General features: G+C 44.6%; 1 protein-coding gene across 3 annotated transcripts in view; it reads right to left on the bottom strand.

Moving 5' to 3' along the window:
* Nucleotides 1–12,338, bottom strand: part of STX1A (syntaxin 1A) — a 100,021-nt gene that overhangs the window by 43,018 nt on the left and 44,665 nt on the right. The window contains exon 1 of one of the 3 annotated variants that reach the window (XM_087717335.1): nt 11,618–11,650. The exons of the other annotated variants lie outside the window; for them this stretch is intronic. The gene's annotated coding sequence lies outside the window, so the exon portion shown is untranslated. Of the gene's footprint in view, nt 1–11,617; nt 11,651–12,338 lie in introns of those variants that run through there. 3 annotated transcript variants of the gene reach the window in all.

Raw genomic sequence — 12,338 nt, 5'->3', positions numbered from 1 at the left:
CCTCCCCTCTCTTGCTTCTTGAAGAGGGAGCATTCCAGGTCGGGGCCACATCCCATTCTGGTAGCCCCAAATCACAGCTGACAGTCGTCATGGCAACCTCTCCCTCAGAAGGAGTGGGTGCAGCTGGGAGCAGAGGGTGCCCTTCCTTGCTCAGGAACAATGCTCCAGGGTCCCCACAGCATCAGTGAAAACAAGACTGGAATTTGGGAAGAACACACTGTCCAGTTGATTATAGAGCCGGGTTGCCATTTAAGAAGAACGATCTTCTGCAGTCAAAGTAATGATTCGCCTCCTTATTAAGGGTTATTTAATTTGCATTTTATACTGTTGCTTTGGTTCTTTATTGAGAATAGGAAGCCAAGCATTGGTCAGTGACCATAGTAAACTGGGGTGGACTCCACAGGTGATGTCTACCACTGATTCTAAAACAAGCATTCTGTGATTTGTATTAGGACGGGAAATCTTTTTGTTTCTGTCCTTGCATTTCTTTAAACCATCAAGTCCCACTCAGCTGCTCCTCTGAGCACATTCTAGGTCAGTGTTTCTCAACCTGAACTTTAAGATGTACGGACTTTAACTCCCAAAATTCTCACCCAACTTTCTTGCTGAGGCATTCTGAGAGTTGAAGTCCACGCATTTTAAAGTTGCCAAGGTTGAGGAAGCCCTGACCTAGGTAGGATCTGATGAGCACGAAAGGAATATTTACAAAAGAAGATACGAATGATGACTTCAGCAGTCCAGGAAAGTCTTCTCAAGCATTCTAAAGTCTAAACAAAGCAGGCAAAAGTTGGGCACATAATCAAGGATGGGATTTCCCACATAAGCCATCTGCTCTCCCACTCCCCAACCAAATAAATAAATAAAAAACGTCTATGATGCTCTCAGAAAGCTAGGAACCAGTCTCTCTTTCCTTCTCTATTAACTGTGTTTTCTGCAAATGCCATCCGCACTTGGCCTTCTCCACCGAGCCTTTCATGGTGCACCAAGTTCTGAAATCTTCCTCTTTTGTGATCGAGGGACATTCCCTCCACCAAATGACTTGGTAGGCCCCTCCATTTGCTCAATGAGCCAAACTTACGGGCTTTCTGTGCTTGAAGGTTTCTACAATGAAAAGCAGGGTACATAAATAAATCTGACACAGTGCCACCTAGATTCTGGAGAGCTTCCAAACACAAAAGGAGCAACAGCTAAGCAATCTGGCTTGGCATTAGGTATATTAGAGAGGTTTGTGGGCTTTTGTCTGTGCATCAACCAACCCTTTTTCACCACCAGAGTTGGAAATGCACCTGTGCTCAGCTCTTCTCTTCCCAACTCCCGCCCCCTCAGTTCCACCTCCTCCATTGTGCCATTTTTACCCACCATTGTTTCAGCCCCCTGGCTCTTTTTGCAAACCGCAGCTGACAGGTCCCTCCCATTAGACACCCAGGGAACAAAGGGTAGGGAAGCCTGGTTGCCAAGAGGTACCAGCCAGGTGTCATGTCATCTCATTTTGATTCCCTGTTAAAATATGCGTCTATTGGCACCGAAGCCCCTTTTAATCATTTTGCTCCAGGCAATCATCACAAGCTCATTCTTAGAAGCCACAAGTTCTTATTAGTGCTTATTTTGAAACTGGAGCAAAGCAGAAAGACTCAATAGGAACTGCAGACCTAGTTAAAAAATCATAAGGAAGGAACCGTTCTTCTAACATTAAATTCAAATTCACTCTGATGATGGAGTTTTGACAATAAGACTGTGGTTATTTGGGCAAGATTTAAATTTAAACACCACTCTGGCACCTGGCCAGCTGATAATCAAAAGCCAGTCAATAGAGGCTGGAAGAAGATCGGGCTTGTTTAGTCCAGTGACTCTTCCAATTATCCTCTGTGGCAAGCTGCAAAGCGCCCAAAGGCCAGGCTAGGATCTCTGCGCACAGGAGGCTGCTGAGATCAAGGCTGTTGATGGTTTTGAAGGTACCCGAGAGCTGCTGTTGTAACATGATAATGACCATATCACTGTCTGTCTCAAAAATAAATCACCCATCGGTGAGCATGATGTGCATCAGAAATGCTTGCTGTACAAACTACCACCTACCTCGAAGTAGAAAACACAGCTGATTTGTTTATCAGGATGACTGCCAATCTGGTTTACTGTCTGAATTAACATATGTCAGGTCAAATGCATAGTCCATACAGAAATGTTAATGTCTACCAAAAGAGGAGAATATTTGTAGCTCAGGGTTGAAATGAGAGGTTTTTGGTACGCTCTGAGCTTAGTTGCTCACTTGCACATGTCATTATCCAAACTAGGTAATATGTGCTAAGGTTAATTAAGTAGTAAGAATCTGTGGGTGCAGATAACTAACAATCTGAACTCGTCTCTCTACACATCATCCTTAGTGGTGTGCAAACCAATATTTGCATTTTTTTTGTGTCGGATGAGGAGACCACAACTTTCTCCTTCTATCCTGGCCATTTTTTTACAGAGACACAATTAAGAGTGTTTTAACAAAGTGCATCACTATTTGGTTTGATGGCAGCAGTGCCTCAGATAGAAAGTCCATACAGAGAGAGGTAAGGACAGCCGAGAGGATTATAGGAACCTTGCTTCCTGATATTCAGGATACTGCTTATAAGCGCTCTGTGCTTAGAGCTCAAAGCATTCTCAGAGACCCCACAAACCCACTTTATGGTCTGTTTCTCTTTCTCCCCTTTGGGAGGAGGTTTCAAAGTATTTCTAGCAGGATTTCTAGCAGGATTACCAGAGTCTGTAACAGTTTTGATCCCTATGCCATCCATCTGGTAAACTCGCAAGGTTTGTTCTTCTTGCCAAGTACATGTCTACGTCCAAACTGGGCTGTGTTGTTTCTCTGTGTCATATAATGTATGTGGGTATAGGCATAATTTTGTATTTATTTATTTACTTGCTTACTTATGTTTATGTAGTGTATATTGGAGGTGGTGACCCTTTGAGAGCTATATGCAACATGTTAGGAATATAATCTAATGGTTGGGTTGGCAATATATAAATCATGTAACAATGTTGTACCTGTTTCTTTAAATAATACTGTAAAATGTGATTGGTTGCTGTTTTCCTCAATCGGCCATAAGATGGAGCCAGAATGACTGTTAGCTCTCTGTTTGTTAGATGCTGGGCTGATCTGATCTGAGTGTTTTGGAAGCTGGCTGTTAGAAAGTGCCGTGAGCTATTGTAAGTTTTGGAACTGTTAGCAAACTTTGAGTACCAGGCTGTTTGTATGATTATGGACTATGTTATTTGGATTATCCCTTAACTGAAAGACACTGATGACTGACTGTCTTATCCGAGTATGACTTGGACTGTTTGATGGACTCTGATACCTCTATTTCCACTAAAGTAAAAGCCTATTTAAACTGCAATGTCTCTGTATGCTGGTTTGTGTGTTCTCCAACACAACTCTCACAACACTTCTCTGAACGTACTCGCTCTCCCAACGGGGAGCTTACCTTACATTGTTTTCCTTACATTGTTTTATAGTTTCATCCTATTTTTCCATTAAACTACTCAGGGCTGCAAAGATGAATCTCTCCTGTTCTATAGACAAGATAGGAAGCTAATCAAGCACAGAAGCTGCTGAGCAGCATTCTATCCTTCTGAGCGGTAAAATGAGAATCCAGATTGTTGGGTGCAATATGCTGACTGTGTAAACTGCTTAGAGAGGGCTGTGAAGCACCATGAAGCTGTATATAAGTGCTATTGCTTTCCAGTCAATTAAGTAATTATTTCATTCATTCGTGCATGCATTCATTCATGCATTCATGCATGCCATTTTGGTACAATCTAGATTAGGAGATCATGAGTTCTAGTCCTGCCTTAGGCACAAAACCAGTTGGATGATTTCGGAGCAGTCATTTTCTCTCAGCCCTAGGGCGACAGCAATTGAAAACCCCTTCTGAAAATGCTGCTCCCCATAACTACAGAGACTAGTTTACATAGCCACCAAGATGGAAACTGATCAAGGAGAGATTCAATCCAGAAATAAGGAGAAATTTTCTGACAGTGAGAACCATCAACCAATAGAACAGAAGTTGTCTTCAGAAGTTGTGGAAGCTTCACCACTGGAAGCTTTCAAGAAGTGACTGGACAGCCATCTGTTAGAAATGGTGTAGTGTCTCCTGCTTGGGTGGAGGGGTTGGACTAGATCAGTGGTCCCCAACCTTTTTATCGCCGCGGACCAGTCAGCCTTTGATAATTTTACCGTGGCCCGCTGAGCGCGCGCAGGGGTGGGGGGGCGTTGTTTGCGACGACACATTGATTGTTGTGGGGGAAATAGGGGGTGGGAGTATTAGGTATCTTCACTACCATATATAAAAGGAGATACTATCTTAAATAACAAAGTGGGCCCCCACCTCCAAAATATACTAAAAGAAAAAAGATTCCATGTGCTCAACTAATTTTTTTTAAAATCATCACTATATTATGGACTACAGACATATATATATATATATATATATGTATGTATGTATGTATGTATGTATGTATGTATGTATGTATGTATGCATGCATGCATGCATGCATGCATATATACATACCGTACGTATGTATATATATAATGTCCAAATAACAGGAAAAGCGCTTCAAGGACCAAAGTATATTCCTTTTTTGCAGCCTTAAGAGAACTCTCATTTTTTGAGGCTCAGAACCAGGCATTCTCGTGGGCTGCAAAAAGGAAACGCGACCCGGGAGCGCAGCCTCCAAGAGTCCATATCGCCAATAACTACGCGTGGGGGGAAAGGAAATGTGTTTTGTGAGGAAGAGAAAGAGCGCGCTTCACCGATGCCCGTTGGCGAAATTTTGGAAGAGAGGCAAGAGACATCAGGCACCGAGCCCCCACCCCTGGCTGCGGCAACTGGAGCGGGCGGGAGGCAGGGAAGGGGTGGGCAAGACCGCCGCTTTTCCACCGTGCGCTGCCCCCCATCTCCACTCAAAAGACACCCCCCCCGCCCTCGGCTGCCCGACGTTCTCTCTCTCTCTACCTCTCCCGCCGTTCCTTCTCACAAGCCAAGGCCGGGCGGGGAAGCCGCCAGAGCCTCCAAGGGCTCCGCTTCCAGCGCATGGTCCGCCCCCTCCTCGCCTCGCTTCCAGGCGAGCCGACTGAGGCGAGAAAGGAGAAAGAGGCGGAGGCGTTCACTGAGGGGACGGCTGACTCGGGGAGGGGGTGGAGGTGGTGTAGTAGCGGGGGATTCTTCCTCCTTGCCTCACTTGCTCCTGTGCTTCCGCGCAGCTCCCCCCCTCGGGCGACGGCGCTGCATGAGTGAAGAGTCGGCCGTTGCATGGCCCCCGGCCGCTGCAGCGATCATGGCCCCCGGCCGCTGTGCGGCCCGGTGCCAGGTACTCCACGGCCCGGCACCGGTCCACGGACCGGGGGTTGGGGACCACTGGACTAGATGACCTACAGGGTGCCTTCCAACACTGACTTAAAGGAGCAATGAACAACCAAAATTTAAAATTTCTACTTAACTTTCCCACCATCATTAAAAGCAAACCCTAAAGAGGGTACAATTAATTTAAAATAACCAGATAGAAATGTGGTTGAAACTGTTTGAAAGCCTCTAGTGCTATGTTTTAAAAGTTGATTTAAAAAAACAAAGAAACTCTCAACTGAAAAACACTACAAACTAGGCCAAAAATGCATAGCAGTAGAAGTTTGACCAAACACCAGTGTTAAATAACCACATTTTCAACTTCAGTGCCAGAAAGGTTAAACGCCAGCTTTAATTGAACAGGGAAGGAATCCCATCGGTAGGACACCAGTATCAAGAATACTCTCTCTTGGGTTGTCACAGACAGTAGAGACATGAGAAATAATATTTATAGCCGCACCAGATTGGTGTGCAGATTGCAGCAAGACAATTAAAGCACAACCCTTTGAACTCTGTCACTATGCAAATAGCGGGTGGTTTGTTATTATTATACACTATTATAATGATCATCAATCACTCATTCCTGCCATCTGAACATTTATTTTTTAAAAAATTCTTGTTCCTGAACTAGCAACATATTAGTCTGGCAATTATAGGCTCCTCAGCTTACAGATATTTCCTTTTGCTGATCTTGGACTTTGAACAGAAGCAATTCAATACTTCTCCTAGCCTGCATTCCCTCAAAGCCACAGTTCAGAAATAATGCCCTGCTTCTATTAAGGACTGGGGATACTTATAGAGCAGGGGTGCTTAGATCTGGCCCATGGGGCTGCCCTGGAAACAGCGAAGGACCAGCCCATGGTGCCTCTGCCAGCGAAAACGGAGGTCCGTTTTCGCTGGCAGAGGGTTGCAGGAGGCCATCGCAGCCGAAAATGCAGACCGGCAGCCATTTTTCTGGCAGAGCACTCGTGTCACCCCAGGGGACCCCAACCTGAGTGACGTCAAGCTGGCCACACCCATCCTGGCCACACCCATCCCACCCCAGGAGATCAAACACAACCTTGATGTGGCCCTCAATGAAATCGAGTTTGACACCCGTTATAGAGGAGATTGGCTACCCTGAAAAAAAAAAGGACTTGTATCCTATCTTATTTGCCAAAGATTCAGGATGCTAGAAGCCCATAAATGCACGTAGTCCTCAACTTACAACCATAATTGAATCCAAAATGTCTGTTGCTAAGTGATAGTTAAATTCAACTTTGCCCCATTTTACCACTTTTCTTGCCGCCTTTGTTAAGTGAATCACTACAGTTGTTAAATTAGTAACACAGTTGCTAAGTGAATCTGGCTTCTTCGTTGACTTTGCTTATCAGAAGGTCGCCATTGATAGGAATAAAATCTAACAGTTGGGTTGGCAATATATAAATCATGTAACAATGTTGTACCTGTTTCTTTAAATCATACTGTAAAATGTGATTGGTTGCTATTTTCCTCAATCGGCCATAAGAGGGAGCCAGAATGACTGTTAGCTCTCTGTTCGTTAGATGCTGGGCTGATCTGATCTGAGTGCTGTGAGCTATTGTAAGTTTTGCAACTGCTAGCAAACTTTGAGTTCTGAACTGATTATATGTTACTTGGATTATCCCTTAACTGAAAGACATTGATGACTGACTGTCTTATCCGTGTATGACTTGGACTGTTTGATGGACTCTGATACCTCTATTTCCACGAAAGTAAAAGCCTATTTAAACTGCAGTGTCTCTGTATGCTGGTTTTTGTGTTCTCCAACACCACTCTCCCAACGCTTCTCTGAACGTACTCGCTCTCCCAACAGGGAGCTTACCTAACAGCCATGCCACAGGGACACTGCAACCTCCATAAATATGAGTCAGTTGCCAACTGTCTGAATTTTGATCAAGCTACCTGGGAAAGCTGCAACGGTCATAAAGATGAAAAATGATCGTAAGTCATTTTTTTCCGTGCTGCTGTTAACTTTGCATGGCCACTAATGAGCTGTTGTAAGTCAAGGACTACCTATAAAAACACATCCATCTATTTCCTTAAAAAGCCTCTCTGACTCAGCCAAACAGTCTGTAATACGGAGAAACTAACAGTTCCATTAAGGAGTCATTCCTTGATTAAGATGTTGGGAGGTGGGGTGTCCTTGGTGCTCTCTGAGCTTGCTTATTCTCTTGCAGACGTTTCATTACCCACATTTAACAAGATGGTATGCAATCATTTTACATATATATAAATGTTTTTTTTTTCCTTGCTATCAAGCAGAGAGTTCCCCAAATGATTTAAAGCTTAATGCAGTCTGGCTGGTGGGATATAAAGCAACTCTTGATATAGCACACTGTGATGCATTTGTCAGGTTAAATATGACAGAATAATTGCTTGTTATCTGCCAAAATGTGTATACTGTACTATGGTTAATGCAGTGAAATCAATCAAGTTTCCTAAGGAACTACCTGAACAAGTCCTATAAAAGCTTGAAGACAGAGACAACTGACCATCTGTAGTGTTGTCCCCTTCTGGGATATTACTTCTAATTCAGGCAGCTCTTTGAACTTACAGTACACATCTATATATTGAAAGTCCATAAATCTACACTGTGTTAATTGTGAACTTGTTACAGGTTTATAAATGGGAAATGTAATCATATCAACATATGTCAGGCAGAAATCCATCATTTGTGGGAAACAGTTGGTTTCTTGAATTTTTATGTGGACATTGTAGAAGATGGCATTCTGCAGATATGCTATTTATTGTCAAGCACTGGGGAAATCAGGAGAGTCAGGCAGTTAATATGAGTATAAAGATTTATTGCAAGCTTAAGCTTGCTACAAAAATCTGAGATACTAACTGTCAAGGGAAATGAGCGGGAACTAAGAAGGCATTCAAGACAGGCTGGACTTAGATCTCTTGCAGGTGCGCAAGGACTTATGACTTACAATATGTTTGACCCCTACCTTAGGCTCAGCCTGGTCATTTCCACAACTATGCCTGATAACTGGGTCTGCACTGTGTGCTGGCACATACGTCCTGGAATTCTCTGCCCTGTGTGCATTTTTTTTAGGATAATCAGGCCAGTCACTTTGTACATGGGCAAATCCTCAAGTCTGAGAGCACAAGATGTTTTCAGAATTCCAACTGTCTCATAACCCATATAAATCTAATTTCAATTTATCATTAATGGGTGATTTGGTAATTTGTATCATAGAACCATAAAGTTGGAATATGCCATACACTTAGGCAATTCTCTGTTCAATGCAGGATCCACAACTAGATCAATGCTTCCCAAACTTTTTTCTTCATTATCCAAAATTGCTTATCAGAAAGTCTTTATCAAAGTTTGAGGACTAGTTTTAAGTCCTTTCAGCACCTTCAAATGGTCACTGAACAGATGATCATTACTTAAGGACTACCTGTATTATAAAAACAGTAGCATTCAGCAAATTATCATTGGTAATTTTATTGATTTTTGTCTTAATAGGAACAATTTGAGAGATTTTAGAATATATTTAGTGCAGATGGCAATCTTTAAGTCAATTTATGAAGGAATAGAGGTAAGGCTACGTAAAAGACATGCGTAGGAAGCTACTGTGATCTCAGTAGCTGGTTATCTCGGATGCCTACAAGCTCACCTAATTAGCAGAACCAGATGTGGAAAAAGAGGAAAGGTTACGTACACACGTGTGCATTACAGCCATGATCTCAAGTAGCCACTTATCTTTTAGCCCATGATCTCACCGAGCAGAGACAGGCTGTATCAGGGAGTTAGATGAGATTCAACCTTGGCTGGGATAGCCTTCTGGATTCATAACGGAAAAAGGAGAGAGTAAACCAAAAACAAGACTGTTGCTTTCTATGCTCTATTCTGCTTGTTAAAACTGTATAAAAGCCAAATAAACTCTGCGTAAGGCAGACAGGCATTTTGGACACCATTGCTTGATGGATTTCTGAAAACCTACAAATTTAAATGTCCCCTTTGTAATGGATAATGTGTTTGTGTGCTGATAGGCAAAGAAAAAAAAACACTTTTACCCTATTTTGGGCAACTCACTCAATTTGGGAAGCACTTCATTAAACCATTTATGATACGCAGCCTCTGTCTGAAGTTCTCTAGTGAAGAAGAATTCACCATGTCACAAGGCTGCCTATTTCACTGATTGGGAGTTTATATCAGGGGTGTCAAACTCAATTTCATTAAAGGCTAAATCAGAGTTGTGTTTGATCTTGAAGGAGCCAAGGTGGCGCAGTGGTTAAATGCAGCACTGCAGGCTACTGCTAGATCAGCAGGTCAGCGGTTCAAATCTCACCGGCTCAGGGTTGACTCAGCCTTCCATCCTTCTGAGGTGGGTAAAATGAGGACCCAGATTGTTGGGGGCAATATGCTGACTCTCTGTAAACCGCTTAGAGAGGGCTGAAAGCCCTATGAAGCGGTATATAAGTCTACTGCTATTGAAGGGGGGGGCGTGGCCAGGGGGACATGGACAGCTTGACGTCACTTGTATCAGGGGTGCCTGTGGTGAGTGCTCTGCCTGCGAAAACAGGCTCCCAATCTCCATTTTCAGGTGAGACGGCCTCCAACAACTCTCTGCCAGTGAAAATGGATCTCCTGATTGAGATCAGTTTAAAAATGAAGGCGGTAGTCTGTTGGACCTGTCCACGTCGTGTGTTCTGCCAACAGAAGAATTGATCCACACAGCCTGAGGCGATCCAGAGAAAGGAAGGAGCCCCAGGGCGGGGTTGGACTCTCCCGCAGCACCCAGAGAACGACCGTTCAGGTAAGCCAATGGTCATTCTCCTGTGTGCTGCTTGGAGAGTCCAAGCAAGGGACATATGCAAGCTATACAGTCACAGGGAAGGAAGAAGAATCGTCCAGAGTGTTTGGAGCCGCAACTACCCCTTGCAAAACTCTCCTCCCGAAGGAAGTCTCGGCTGCAGTGTAAGAGTCAATGCGATAGTGTCTAATAAACACTAGGGGGAGTTGGGGACGACCAGGTGGCCAGCGTACAAATTTCCTCCCCTGGAGCTGCGTTGCGCACACAGCTGTAGTTGCTGTGCTCCTCGCGGAGTGGGCGGTATCTAGGTGGTATTGCCCTTCCCTGGTGCTGGTAAGCCAGCTTGATGCAGGCCCTCAACCACCGGCTAATGGTCGACAGAGACAGTTTGCGTCCCATGGATCCAGGCTGAAAAGAAACAAAGAGTGTTTCGGAGCGACGAAACTCCTCCGTCCTCTTGATGTATCTGCAAATCGTCCTTCGCACTTCCAGTTTGTGCCAGGTGCGTTCCTGGGGATGACAAGGATGAGGACAAAAGTTGGGAAGAATCACTTCTTGAGTCCTATGAAACAAAGAGTTAATTTTAGATAAAAATGCTGGATCCAACCAGAGGATGAGCCGGTCAGCGTGAAAGATACATAGGTCTTGTCGGACCCATAGAGCCGTCAGCTCACGACACCCTCCTAGCCAATGTAATGGCTATGAGAAAGACCGTTTTCAGAGTGAGATGTCGAAGTCCGATGGAACGTATGGGCTCAAACAGAGTCTTGGTCAGAACCCACAAGACAAGAGGTAGGTCCCATATGGGAAACCTGTGAATTGTGGGTGGATGGAGATTGGCCATGACCTTGAGAAAGCTCTGCACCTGAGGATGCTGTCCTAGTGACACCAATGAATGTCTGGTTAAGATGGTAGACAGAGCTGTGACTTGGCGACGAAGGGTATTGGGAGATAATCCCTTATCTAAACCCTCCTGCAAGAATTCCAGAAACTGCGGAATGGTCGCTGAGACGGCATTGAAGCCATGAGTCTGACACCAGGTAGTGAAGGCATCCCAAGTGGTATCGTAAATCCGAGTCGTGGACGGACGACGGGATGCCTGGATGGTACGGATTACTTTGTCTGAAAGATTGTCTTTCTCAGGAGTTCCCCCTCAAGTGCCAGGCGGCCAACTGAAGCCAGCTGGGATCCGGATGTACTATGGCCCCCTGGCTAAGGGAGAGAAGCTCCTGAGGTATTTTCCATGGTCTGCAAATGGAAAGGCCTAGCAGGTCCACATACCAGAATTTCCTGGGCCAGTGAGGTGCTATCAAGAGAACCTCCGCTTCCTCCGACAAGATCTTGCGAACCAACTGTGGGATGAGAGGCAGTGGCGGGAAAGCATACAGGAGATCCTTGGGCCATTGGCAATGCAGAGCATCTATCCCTTCTGCTTGCAGAGTGGTGTACCTTAAGAAGAACCTCGGGAGCTGGGTGTTGGCAGGACTGGTGAACAGCTCGATCACCGGTAGGTCAAACTTGACTATCAGATGATGGAAGGTCGACAGTGTCAACTCTCTGTGTTGACATTCAATCCAGAGTGTCGGCGGAGCCAGATCTCAGATTACAGTAGCTGGGTTGAGATGAATGAAGCTATTGGATAACGTGATTTATTGACAAAGGCTGACGGGAGGGAAGAAACATGGGCAAAGTTTAAAAGCAGATAAAAAAAGCAAAAAAGATGGCTGCGAATAAGAAATGCCTAATGAAGAATGCCTAATGAAGCTGGTAATAAATCACTGCTTTTTGTATTACAATATCGGGTCATTTATTATGAAGCAGGCATTGTTAGGGTACTTTACAGACAGCCATCTTTTCCTTTTAAATATCGGAGGTGCCAAGGGGGAATTCAGAAGACCATCGCAAAAGGCCAGCTATCTGAACAGAACTGGATAGCAGACTTCAGACATCAAAGCCGAGATGAGCGAAGCAAGAAGAGATAAGTAATCAACCCCTAAAAACAACTAAAGCTGAGCCCCTACCCCACCCCTATGCCCAGAAAAAGGGAAAGGCCCTAAGCGAGCTGGGAAGAGTGGAGGGGATGCTGGACTGGAATCAGGCCAGGCCCCCAAAGTCCCCAATGGAGCCCTTGGGAAGTTCCATAGAGCAATGGAGGGAGGAATTTGACTGG

This window comes from Thamnophis sirtalis, unplaced genomic scaffold (assembly GCF_051295495.1).
Source record: "Thamnophis sirtalis isolate CommonGarterSnake01/CBP01778 unplaced genomic scaffold, rThaSir2_p1.2 scaffold_6, whole genome shotgun sequence".
Taxonomy (NCBI): domain Eukaryota; kingdom Metazoa; phylum Chordata; class Lepidosauria; order Squamata; family Natricidae; genus Thamnophis; species Thamnophis sirtalis.
This window is presented reverse-complemented; position numbering and strand designations above follow the sequence as displayed.